This window comes from Astatotilapia calliptera, unplaced genomic scaffold (genome assembly GCF_900246225.1).
Source record: "Astatotilapia calliptera unplaced genomic scaffold, fAstCal1.2 U_scaffold_32, whole genome shotgun sequence".
NCBI lineage: Eukaryota > Metazoa > Chordata > Actinopteri > Cichliformes > Cichlidae > Astatotilapia > Astatotilapia calliptera.
Genome location: NW_020535770.1, coordinates 100,053 through 112,063, shown reverse-complemented (window position 1 = coordinate 112,063; position 12,011 = coordinate 100,053). Strand labels below are relative to the sequence as shown.

At 39.9% G+C, this 12,011-nt stretch overlaps 1 long non-coding RNA gene across 1 annotated transcript; it reads left to right on the top strand.

Moving 5' to 3' along the window:
• Positions 1–4,192: 4,192 nt before the first annotated feature.
• LOC113018020 (uncharacterized) lies at positions 4,193–5,041 on the top strand. Its single transcript, XR_003271659.1, has 3 exons — positions 4,193–4,416; positions 4,690–4,802; positions 4,988–5,041. It is a non-coding gene; the product is annotated as an uncharacterized LOC113018020 (long non-coding RNA).
• Positions 5,042–12,011: the final 6,970 nt, after the last annotated feature.

The following is a 12,011-nucleotide window of genomic DNA, read 5'->3' as shown; positions in this document are numbered from 1 at the left end:
CACTACTTAAGGCAGTGGCTCTGATCTCCTTGTTGCTGGACTATTGAGTTTGATAAGTTAGTGTAAATCCAGCTTGGTGAATTCTAGTGTGCTTGTGTATGTAACTAACTGTGCTTAGACATCTCAAACTGTGGAAAGAGTGTCGTGCGTGTGGATCTCTCAAGCGGAGAGAATGAGTGACAATGATTTGTTTCTCTCCCCCGACCCTACCCCGCAGACCACTGGAACCCCTGGCTTTCCCTCCCACCTGTATATATTCTGCACCTGGTGTTTTTGTGTAAATAAAAGAACAGTTAACTTGTGATTCCAGTCTGTCCTTGTCAAGATTCGGCTGTGCAGGCAGGAGTTGGACCCAAAATGCAGACTCCTGGACACGAGGGATGAACTCAAAAACTACAGCTTTATTGCAGGCAAAGGAAATGGCATACAACACAAAACTAAACTAAACTGGAAAAGAATAAACTAAACTCACGGGGAAACACGCAGAGAAACATAGCCATGATGGGACACACACACACACACACACACACACACACACACACACACACACACACAACCCTGACACAGAGAAACACAGGGCTTAAATACAATGGGCAATAACGAGGGGACTGAGACATAGATAGGGGAATAGAGCTTGGTGAAATCAGACATGATGAGACCCAAGGGAAGTACATTCATGCAGGACACAGACCTTCAAAGTAAAACAGGAAACGTAACACAGTGACGCGGCCTTGACTTGGGGCTACAACTGACGGGAGACAGATCAACTGAGAAGCACAGAGACCAAACATAAGGGAGGCACAGAGAACACTAAATACTGGGAATGATTACAAATAACACAAAACACTGGGTCACACCCAGGACAATGACAGCGCCTGAGTCCGTGTCGTCCAATTGTTTTTGTTTTGAACTCATTTGCTGATTTTGTTTTTATGCCAGGCCAGCTATCAAATTTTTCAGTGATGTCACAATTCTTCCCTCTTTTTGTTCTTACTGACACAAATTCTGCAGTTTTTTATGCTCTATGTGGAAAAACAACAGTACTTTTGATTATACCCTGTTTTATTGAATGTTGCTAAAGACAACATGCAAAAATATTTCACATACACCTTTCATATATTTAAAAAAAAGTTGCAGTCTACGATCAACAAAATTAGGGCTTAAATACTTGGCACTTTATGCTAGGACAGTAAATAAGACTAAAAGCTGCATGTAAGTTCTAAGATTTACAATTTTAAGAAAAGCCAATTATATGCATATTGACTCAGTAGTGACTTCTCTTTCCTCAACATATTACTTTTTCATGCAATTGCAGGCTTCACTGAGTGGGAACACAGGTCAAGACATATTTGGCAATCAAGACAAACTGAGACAGGACAAAAAACAGATAGAAAATTGTGACCAAACAATATGCGCTTTTTCTTGTTCTTTTTTTTTAATGTTTTTATTTTGTCATATCTTTAAAATACATTAGCAAAACAAGAAAAAAAACCTAACATTTAAACAATAACATTGTATATAAACATTTTGAATTTCAAATACTGAAATTTTGTTTTGTTTTTTTAAATTCCTAAACATTTACACAAACATTCACAAAGCAAACTCTTGAGAGCAAAACATACTCTGATTTTTAATTTCGACAAGAAAATAAACCATAAAACTTCTAAGGAACAATTTGAAATCTCGAATTGACACTATAGATATAACAATAAAGGTGGTGTACAAAAAAAATCTATTTTACTTATTTACAGAAAAGTGCAATAAAACTATTCATTTCAGTGATTTAAAAATTGCAGGCAGTGGCAAGAGAAATTTCTTCTGCTAATGATTCAATCTTGTTTAAGCAGACTGTAAACCATGGGCAACTGAGGAATAACTTTTACTAACTGATAATGACAACTAGGGCTGAACAATTCGTCGTGTTTTTGTACCTGAAATCAAATTTTAGTTATATTGTTTGGTCGAAGCTGTTTACTTTCAAATATATATTTCAAATCTAGTCTGAATTAGAATATATGTTATAATAATCGGAAATAATTTCAATAAATCATTCACCACTAAAAGGCATCAGGTATTGCACATTACTCTCCATAAAAATGGATCAGTTTGGTAATCTGTCCGCGAACCAGCTTGCCGGTTTTTGGTATTTCTTTTTTTTTTTTTTCTTTTTTTTTTTGTGTGTCCCGTTTGGATCTTTAGCCATCAGAATTGTTGTCTTCAGGCCAAGAAAGATGCCAAGCGGATTTATTTTACCAAGTGGATCATCGTGGCCTTGCCATATTGGTCCATTTGATTGACCTTTATTATAATTATGAATTTATTTTATTTTCGGTTGCTACAAACGGGACAGACATGACTGGGGGATAGGACAGGGAGAAAGAATGAAAGGAAGAGAGGGAGAGAAAGAAAACCAAAGGGGAGAAGAGACCGTGAGAAGGGGGGGAAGAAAGAAAAAAAAAGATAAAAACACCTGGATCACCTGTATGGAGAAAAGAAAACAGAAGAGAACGCAAACAACAAAGAGCAACATAATAAATAAAAAAATCAGCACCATCACAATAAACTAGCTAGCAGTAGATACTAAATATTAAACGATATTGTGCAGCACGTAAGATAGACAGCGCACAATGTGCTTTGAGGCAGCAGCCAAGAAAGGTGTAGTCCACGTCTGTGAACACCCGTGTGTACACCTGTGTGGATCAGCATGCTTGTATTCCAAAGGTAAAGATCTGCTAGGGAGTGTGGGGAGCCATAGCCCCGTCCACCAGGGTATGAAGCACGTATGGAGGAGATCCAGGCCCCAGATATCCAGAGGCCCCAGAGTACAAGGACCCGAGGAGGACCACCAAAAGGGGGGGAACCGTGCCACCCTCCTGGGAAGAGCTGAGTAGAGCCCCAAACGAGAGGTCACCCAGCAGCTACGGAGCAGAGGCCAGAGGGGGTTGCAGTGGCATGCCTGTGGGCTCTGCCGGCAGCCAGCTGTGCCAGAGAGGACCGAGCTTCAGGCCCAGAGGCCAGAGGGCATCCCATCCCCCGGAAGGGGCCCAGCCGGGCCACAGGCGCCAGGCCCCGCCAATCAGCCACCAGGAGTGAGCTGGTACATACATGAGCGCCCAGCCCCAGTCGACAAGGACCACCAACACACCAACGTCTGAGGGCATCAGCCACCGGCAGGGAGTGTGGTGAGGGGAGATAGGCCTCCGTACTTTGGAGGGCCTGAGATGTACCCAGAGAGGTTGAGTCTAAGACCCAACCTGACATATAGACACAGACAAACAGGCACACGCGGACACAGACGTGCATTCCCACCCCATATGCACAACCAAATACTCAGCACTCACCCAACGTTTAGACAGACACAAATAGACACTGTACAGACAGTTGCACTCCCCAAACATACTCTATATCCCAGGTCCAGGTACCCCCGCCCCCAGAGGGGCAAGCCACACCTAAACCCAGGAGATGTAACCCTTCTCTCTGGGGTGGAGGTTTTTGGTATTTCAGTTTTGCAAAGTGACTAAATCTGACTTTGCAGTACCACGTCTGGGCCATTTACACATATAGTCAATGTGTCAATGCCTTCAACGCATGTGTTGAATTGAACCACATTCATCATAGATGTTATAGTTATATGTTAAGTGCATAAATGTGTTATCATTACAGCATCTAGTTATGATTAAAATACATTTGTGAGAAAAATGACTCCCTAAACCCAAATTAATGTTATAAGAACTACTTAAAATAGCAGATGGAACTCTAGAAAAAAGGTTTCTGAGGAGAAGGCTTTCATTTTAGTCGGTCTGACCCCAGTGCCATCCGTTAACACGGAGGAGGCGGGGTTTATGATCTACAATGCAGCTAGCATAACGGGGAGCTGTCAGGCCGCCCACATTTTCTACAGTCATTGGTCCACGCTCTTGGCCTACGCACCTGCAATTATTCTACTCACCTGCTGCGCAGGGCGGCGGCTCTGTGTTACTTGTCGCTGGATCGTGGCGCTCGTGTTTCTGTGGATGTCTAACTTGTGTTCTCTTCCCGTGTACAGACCCTACTGGACGCTTCCCTATTTTCCCTTGTCTTTGACGTGAGTTAGGATATTCGTATGTGAACGTCATGTATCGTACAAAAGAGGACGTGTGAGGGACTGGCGATTGAGAAGAGGAGTTTTGGACGTGTTCATTTTCCCCTGGATTCCCGGGAGCACTAATTGCTCTGCACTGTTGTTTATAGCGCCTGGTGTCACTGTAAATAAACTCTCTTTAATTAAAACCTTAGTTCTGCGCTAGAGTCTGCTCGTTCACCTTGACAGGATCAGAAATTACAATTTCTTTCAGTTTCTATTCTTGGTCATGGATGGTTTTGTGCGAAACAAACTGACTGAATGGAAACTAAGTGACTGGATTGAGGCATTTGAAGGTAAATTATTACTGTGCATCAGTGATGGGTACAGATATTGATACTTATACGTTTTGTTAACTCTGAAAAATAATACCTATTAATACACATTTTCATATTTACTGCGCAAAATGTGCAAGAGAAGATGTCCTAAGACTGGAAAGTGATACTTGCTTAAAATAAAAGGGAATTAAATGTGTTCAAATCATACATCAATGCAGAACTCCTTTAAAAAAGTGTTTCTGAAGTAATTTTATAAATAATCGTTATTTCTGCTATTTAATTTTATTACAGCTCAAGAAATTGATAAGGAAAGTCTGTATCTTCTCGATGATCAGGAAATTGATTAATTGATCACAAAAGCTGGACCTAGAGTAAAATTCAAGGATAAACTAAAGCTGTTAAAGGTAATTAAATGCTTTAAGATTTCTTTCCTTTTTGTCTGAAAAACCTCACTCGTGTTAAAGTTTACAGATGAATTTGTTGTAGAATTATTATGGTGCATAAACTACTTAACTATCAGTGTGTCTATGATAGCTATATTATTCACATATTTTGCCAATATGGATTTGCCATGTTTTCATTATGTTAGGAAGAGCAAAATACAACTCAACCACAAAAAGAAGCCGTCAATACTTCTGGTCAAGTAAGTCAAAAACAATTTTATTATAGAATAGATAGATAAGGTTTTTAAGTGTGGATAATTAAATAATAGTTTATTGCAATAGTAAATTGTGCCTCAGATGGACAGCAAGTACACAGCAAAATCCGAAGTGTTGATGTGAGTTAAAATTACTGGTGTTAAAAATTTCGAGTTGAAAAGTGTTGGTTTGAGAGTTACAGTAACACTAACGGTGCTGAAAAAGCTCTGTAGCCGGAGTTATTTCAAAGAGTCAATACTATAACACTCATTTGGAGTTGATTTCCACATCCGGGTTTTTCGCGCTCATGGGCATGAGGAGTCCGCCAGAAGTTTGCTGTCAAGATCGAGGAGGTTGTTCAGGTAAGAACTATACAACAAGACCTATGTTATTTTATCATTATTAAATATTGTAACTAACTAGCCTATAACATTATTTATCAGAAGCATGCAATATTTTCCTAATGTGGAGTGTATTCATCTGCGGTAAGAGATGGGATTCGTTAGCTTAGGTAGCTAAACTATCCTCTATAACAAGTTAATATTGCAGCGAAAATAAATGCGTGCTTAATATAATTCTCAATTCTAGTTAGTTCTAATGTCATAAGAGAAATGCTTTCCAGTGTTCAATGCTTATTAAATGAAACGAGGGAGGAGTTAGCTATCCTCTGGATATGTTAAATGTAATGTTAAAATTTGAATTTGTGGTAGCCTAGCTGGCAGCTAAGACAAATGCGTTTAGCCCACTGCTTTTAAGGGAAGCGAACATTCGCCTCAGAAATATCCTATTTAAAAGTGAACTAAACAATCACATAGAGACGTTCAAGTCAAGTTTTGGAAAGCGTCAAGATAGGCTAATTACACGTGCTACCAGCGAGTTTAGCAGTAGCCTAGCCTACAAATCTTTGAAGTGGCAGGGGGTTATGGAATTCTGTTAGATGTTAGTGACCAAGCAAGGCGCGCTGCGTTTGTGCATGGGTTGCTTGCTAACGGTTAGGATATATCATACATGTTGTAGTAGGGCTGCTCAATTAATCGAATTTTAATCACGATTACGATCTGGGCTTTCAACGATCATTAAAAATGACTGAGCCGATTATTAGCCCCTCCCTCGTGCTTTACTCTCGCGCTGCTCCGTGTGGCAAATCGAGCGCACCTCTCTGCATTTCGAACACGTGTCACAACAATTAAGAGGACCCGAGGGAAGCTCGGAAAGCTAAGCAGAAGTTATTTGGAGAGGAGAGTGACTGCCGTTGGTTGAAAAGAGAGGTAAAAAAACTTCAGTGGTGTGGAAACATTATGGGTTCGCGGAGTCAGACGTGGATCAAGTAGACACAGTGTGTAAACTTTGCTACAGTGTTGTAGCTGCACCACAGAGCAACACTGCAACGTTCACTAAACATAGATGTTTACATTTTTCATTTATTTTTTATATTGCAAACATTTGCACTGTTATCAGTATTTGCACACTATTTTATATTATTTTTTGACAATCTTTAAAGTCATTATTCAATACATTGTTATTGTTAAATAAATATCGTCAAATAATCGAGATCTCAATTTCAGTGAAAATAATCGTGATGATCATTTTTGCCATAATCGAGCAGCCCTATGTTGTAGTAGGCCTAATCTAAGGGAACATTTTCCCCTTTTCTACAGTTTTAGTGAAATAGGCTACCATCCAGTGTTTAAGACAAAGCGGTATAACGACTGAGGGTCGTTGACGTCGCCTCCACTGATAATCCTAGCATGTCGTGTCACAAAACAACCACCACAAAGTAGCAACTAGCCAGACGGCTGTGCATGTGTCAGAAACTCCCGATATAAATGTAAGACTTGCACTCATTAATTTACAGTATAAGGGATATTTGTTGTCATAAGTGAAAGCGTGATGAAGGCAGGTGTGCGTTCAACAGGAAATTTTATGTGGATTATCATCCTGACATGGTTTAAACAGAGATGCTTTTCCCCAAGTAGGCTACAGCGATTTACTCGCAACATAGCAGAACTAAGTATCTAGCCTGCGTGCAGACGAGAAGATCGCCGTTGTCGTCTTATAAACATGTGGATGGGTGGATAATTCATTGGATGCTATTTCTGTGTACCCAAGTTCAGCTATTTTAGTGCGCAGGGGGAAGCCAAATTATGTTCCTGAGGTTGAAGTGGTCTGTCACCCCTTCACAGATCATCACACAATGTATAGCCTAATATTTTCTTAAAGTTGTCCGGATTTGTTGCCACTTAAGCTATGGTTTAAATATATGGTAAAAAATATTCTGTGCCCCCTTCTCTCCACCAGGTGCTGTTGTAAGACATGTTGCTGAAAGTGAAATACCTCAATGTAAAGAAGTACATTAAATTGCACGCAGGATTCACTTATCTAGAATTCATCAGTGAAGGTAAGATAACCTGGCAGAACAAAATTTGTTGCACATGTATCAGTTCATCATGTTTGCATCTCATCTATTTAAAAAATGAATTAAATGTTAACACATTTTATTTTAATGTGTGACATTAAAAACAGTACAGAGCAGTAGGCCTAGGCCTATATTGTTGCTGCAGACTTGTCTAATTTAACCATTTTAAAGACAGGTAAAACAGCTGTTAATAAATATTAGCTAAATAAAAAAGTCAAAATTAGTTTTTAAAAAAGTTTTTCAGGCGTTTTAGGTGACATTATGCTTATCTTTTTGTAAAGCCAAAACCAAGTTTGGACTTCCGGATGCTGCTGACCTTGATATTTTCGATGAAACTGACACAGCTGTCGAAGAAGACATTTTTCTGGAGTTACTGGAGGGCCCAACCAGACCTATGCCTGACAATACGTGAAAAGATTTCAGATGAAGGTAAATGTTATCATAACTTAAATTTTCAGAGTATAGCCCACTCAATGTAGAGCCAAGTTCTTTTGCTCTTGATGCAGATGACATTGACCTGTCTTCATGCAATATACATGACAGTGGACAGGGCTGGGTCATATTTGTATAGAATGTTGTCTGAACATGAACATTGAAATTGTGTTATTAATGGCATTGTGGAGTAGCCTAAAGAAAGTTAACCAAATCATCTCTCCCAAAGATTTTTGTCCTTTAGCTCATTCCACACCATCCTCCTCGGATACATTATCTTCCCTCACGGACACTATATCACTTTCATCAAGTGACAGTGACCTCAGGGAAAAGGGCATTCCTGCAGGCCGCAGTAGATCCAGCAAAGACAGTTCTGCACCAAATGTTTCTGTGTCAGAGGCTGCAAAAGAGGTAATTGAGAACAGAAAATGTCTTTTGTATTTTTGAGTTGACACCATTTATACTGTAGATTGTTATACAAATTGAAATTCAAAACATGGTGGTTCCCAACTTGCCCTGTATGAAAAAATGTTAGTAGAAGTTAGTGCTTCTTGCTAGATATGTCTTTCACAGGTTTGTTGACATTCCTCTAAACTTTCACCTTTACTGACAAACAAGTTTTTATTGTTATTATTTTCCCTTTTATATGAGCAGATGGTTAAAAATGCCTTGACTAGGAAACCTGGTGGAGAGGAAATTCTTGAAGAATACAATGCCGAAAATTCACTGAGCCACCGCACCCGGCGGCAGCTTGTTAACATATTGGCAAGTGATATGACTGAGAGACATGGGTAAGAGTAATAGTACCTAATAAAAAAGTAAAGATGGGCCATATGGAATATTCTTGTAATGTATACTGCAGTAAAGACAAATACTTCTGATTTAACATTGTCAATTGTATTTCCTCTATAGCAGAATTCCCTCCCGTAAGCAAAAGGAGAAATATGCCCTTGGAATAATTACACTCTTTCCCTCATTGAAGGATCCATTTTCTCCAAACGGCTATGTAAGTCATGCAGTGATTGTAAAACAGCACATTATTTAGTTTTCATCATGGAATAATTACATCAGCTAAATGATTTAAAAGAAAAATCTTAATTCCTCTTTCGTAATAACTATTGTCATAAAACTGTATTGAAATTGTGGATGTTGTTTAACATGTATTGCACCTGTTACATGATAATAGTCCTTGGGTTTCTTTTTTCTGAATCTGCAAAGTCTGTAAGATCGCATTTGATGTTTATTTTTCATCTATGTTTAAATGTGACAGGAGCATTTCTACGACGGAGTGAAAGGCACTGGATATATAGCGTGGCGCCTCAAAACCATGTCCAGGTCTACAACCAAACGGCCAGTGAAGGAAGTCCCAGTGCATCAAGAACAAGGGCCTAAGCGCAGAAGATTAGCAACCACATTGCCTCAGCAACTTGATGGAGATGCCTGCAAGGAGGCCATCTCATTTCTTGTTCACTCTCCTGATGAAGCAAGTGTATTTCAGAAGATGAAAATGACGTTCCAACATCGCCAGGATCTGGTGCATGATCCACAAAGAACTGCAGATGTCTTCAAAACATTTCCACGCTTTTTGGATGTCAAAGGACTAGTAAGTGTTAAGATTCAATATTGAGGAAGGGTACAAGAGGTGATCGAAGAATAACCACACCGATCCGGCCGGGTGAAGTCAAACGATGATTTTAATGAATACACGCGTGGGAAAACAACTCTGTACGCAGACAGGAAGTAGTCTTCGACTTAATCAAAGCATGAACAGATATTTTATAGCATCAGGGTTTGTTTACTGACGCCCCTTCATGCGTCACAGATACATTTTATACATAGATCAGATCAACATCATCATGACTTTTTACCTAGAAAATCATCTTCTATTTTCATGGCTAGCCCTTCCTGTCTACCTTTCAGTTCTTGTCTTGTTCCTCTTTCTTGCCGAGACACCAAGAAACGGTTCCTCTTTTACCAAGACAATTTTGCAGTTACAGCCAAACATAACTAACCTCTCCTCTAAATAAATCTAATTTAAAGTGTGTGTGTGTGTGTGTGTTGACCTCACATGCTCTTTGTGTCACCTCTTCACCTACTGTCTGTGTCTCGTCCTCAAATGCTCTTTCTCAATTCACCTGTTGCACTTCTGACCTTTTACCAGACCAGAAGCTCACTGAGACTATGTGTATGTCTTCTACTAAATAAATGTTTTAATCAAGAACCTCTACTAAAACCTTAATATAAAATGATAAAGCTATCTGTTACATTGTTAAAGCCTCGTCTTAGCCTGCGGCTCAAAATAACTTCCTGCTTCTTTCTGCATACAACTTCCTGTCAGCCTGCAACTCAGTCTTTCTGAAAGAGACACTGTTTAAACCTTGGAGTGCAATATCCATGCTGCAAATTATATTATTAATGCAATAACAATTATTTAACAATAGCAGTAAAATAATTCCCTCCTCGACACTCCCCTTTTGACCTCTGGAACACCAGAGGTCACAATACATTGTGTCCTCACGCAGACCCTTCTCTGGTGGTCTCGAACCTCGAGATCTCCAGGATCCTCGCCCCTCCTGTGGTCGCCGAGATCGATCTTCTGCAAAGGAAACAAAACACCTTTTCTTGCATCTCCCTAACTTATCCTATCTGGGACTCTTTAATTAAAAGCCTGATCCTAATTATCTTCTTAACTTATTGACTTGTATTTATGTATACTCCTCAACGTTACTCATCACTTTAAAATTCTTTTAAGCGCTGGTTTCACGTCCAGTTGCTCGCTCTACTTTCCCTTATCTGATCATCAACATCCTATGCACAAGTTGTCGCTGCTGCAAGTTAATCTACTCCAAAAGAAAACAACCACTTCAATCAATTAAGTTTAAGCATATAAGCAATTACTCCTGTATACATTTCATCATAGCTAAATGCTGCCTTGAAACAACTCCTATGTGTTAACACTAACTTCATTTTAAAACCTCACATTTCCTATGTTATCACCTGTTTTGGTATAACCTTTTTATTTCATTTTGCTCCCTTAATGTAACAATACCTTCTAATTCTAATGTATCAGACTTAACCAAAATATATGCTTTCCTTCCTCTTTGGTCCTTCTTTAAGTTCAGTTAAAAGCTAAATGAATTTAGGGCCTTTTGCCTGGAATCAATACTGTCATGTGTGTTTCTTAACTCTGTGTCTGTAAGCGTGTGCAATCCTTCATGAACTCATATTATCCTCACAGTAGATTGGCTAATCATAGCGCTAGCCAAAGGCTCGTGACCCTCCAGAGACAAATTTGAGCCACAACTCCTTTTAAAGCACAAAATGCAATATGTATAAAATAGTTATAACTGCACCTGAAATACAAAGTTAACATCATCATAAACATCTTATGGTCATCAAAGCAATGGGCAGGGCTGCGACCCAATTTAGCCCTGTCTGCACAAATTTTAGCCAACTTGTTTTTCAAATTTAGGTTCATCCTCTCTACCTTTCCTTGAGATTGAGGATGAAAGACCGTCCCGAACTTATGTTGCATTCCCAACATCCTCTCTACCTCTTGCAAATCTTTATTCTTGAAGTGAGTACCATTGTCTGATCTAATTCTCTTGGGAAACCCATGCCTTGGAATGTAATAATTAAGCACTTAATCACGCTTTTCGCGTCTTCACATTTGGTCGCCCATGCTTCGGGCCATCCAGTCAAAACATCCACACACACCAACAAATACCTCACCCCACCTGGGCCTGTATCAATCATGTCGGTATAATCAATCACGACCTCTTCTCCTGGCCTTCCTGGCATGAGAAACTTACCAGCTTCAGGTTTTACTGCTGGCTTTGGTTGGTGTGCCCCACAAATTAGGCACGTTCTGGCCTTTTCCAGTATCATCCTTCTCAAATCAGGATGCCACCATCGGCACAAATTTCTCTCCATCTGTTTCACTCCCACGTGACCAAGCCCGTGAGCCTCATTCACCTTTTGTTCCGCCATTTTGGCCGTTAAAGCGGGACGCCCATCTGGCCCCCTCCACAAACCGCCATCTTGCCAGGCTCCTTTGTTTTCCCACACCCCCTTTCCTCTGGGGATGTCTCCTCCTGAGCCTGTCTAACTTCTTCAATGCTGTTAGT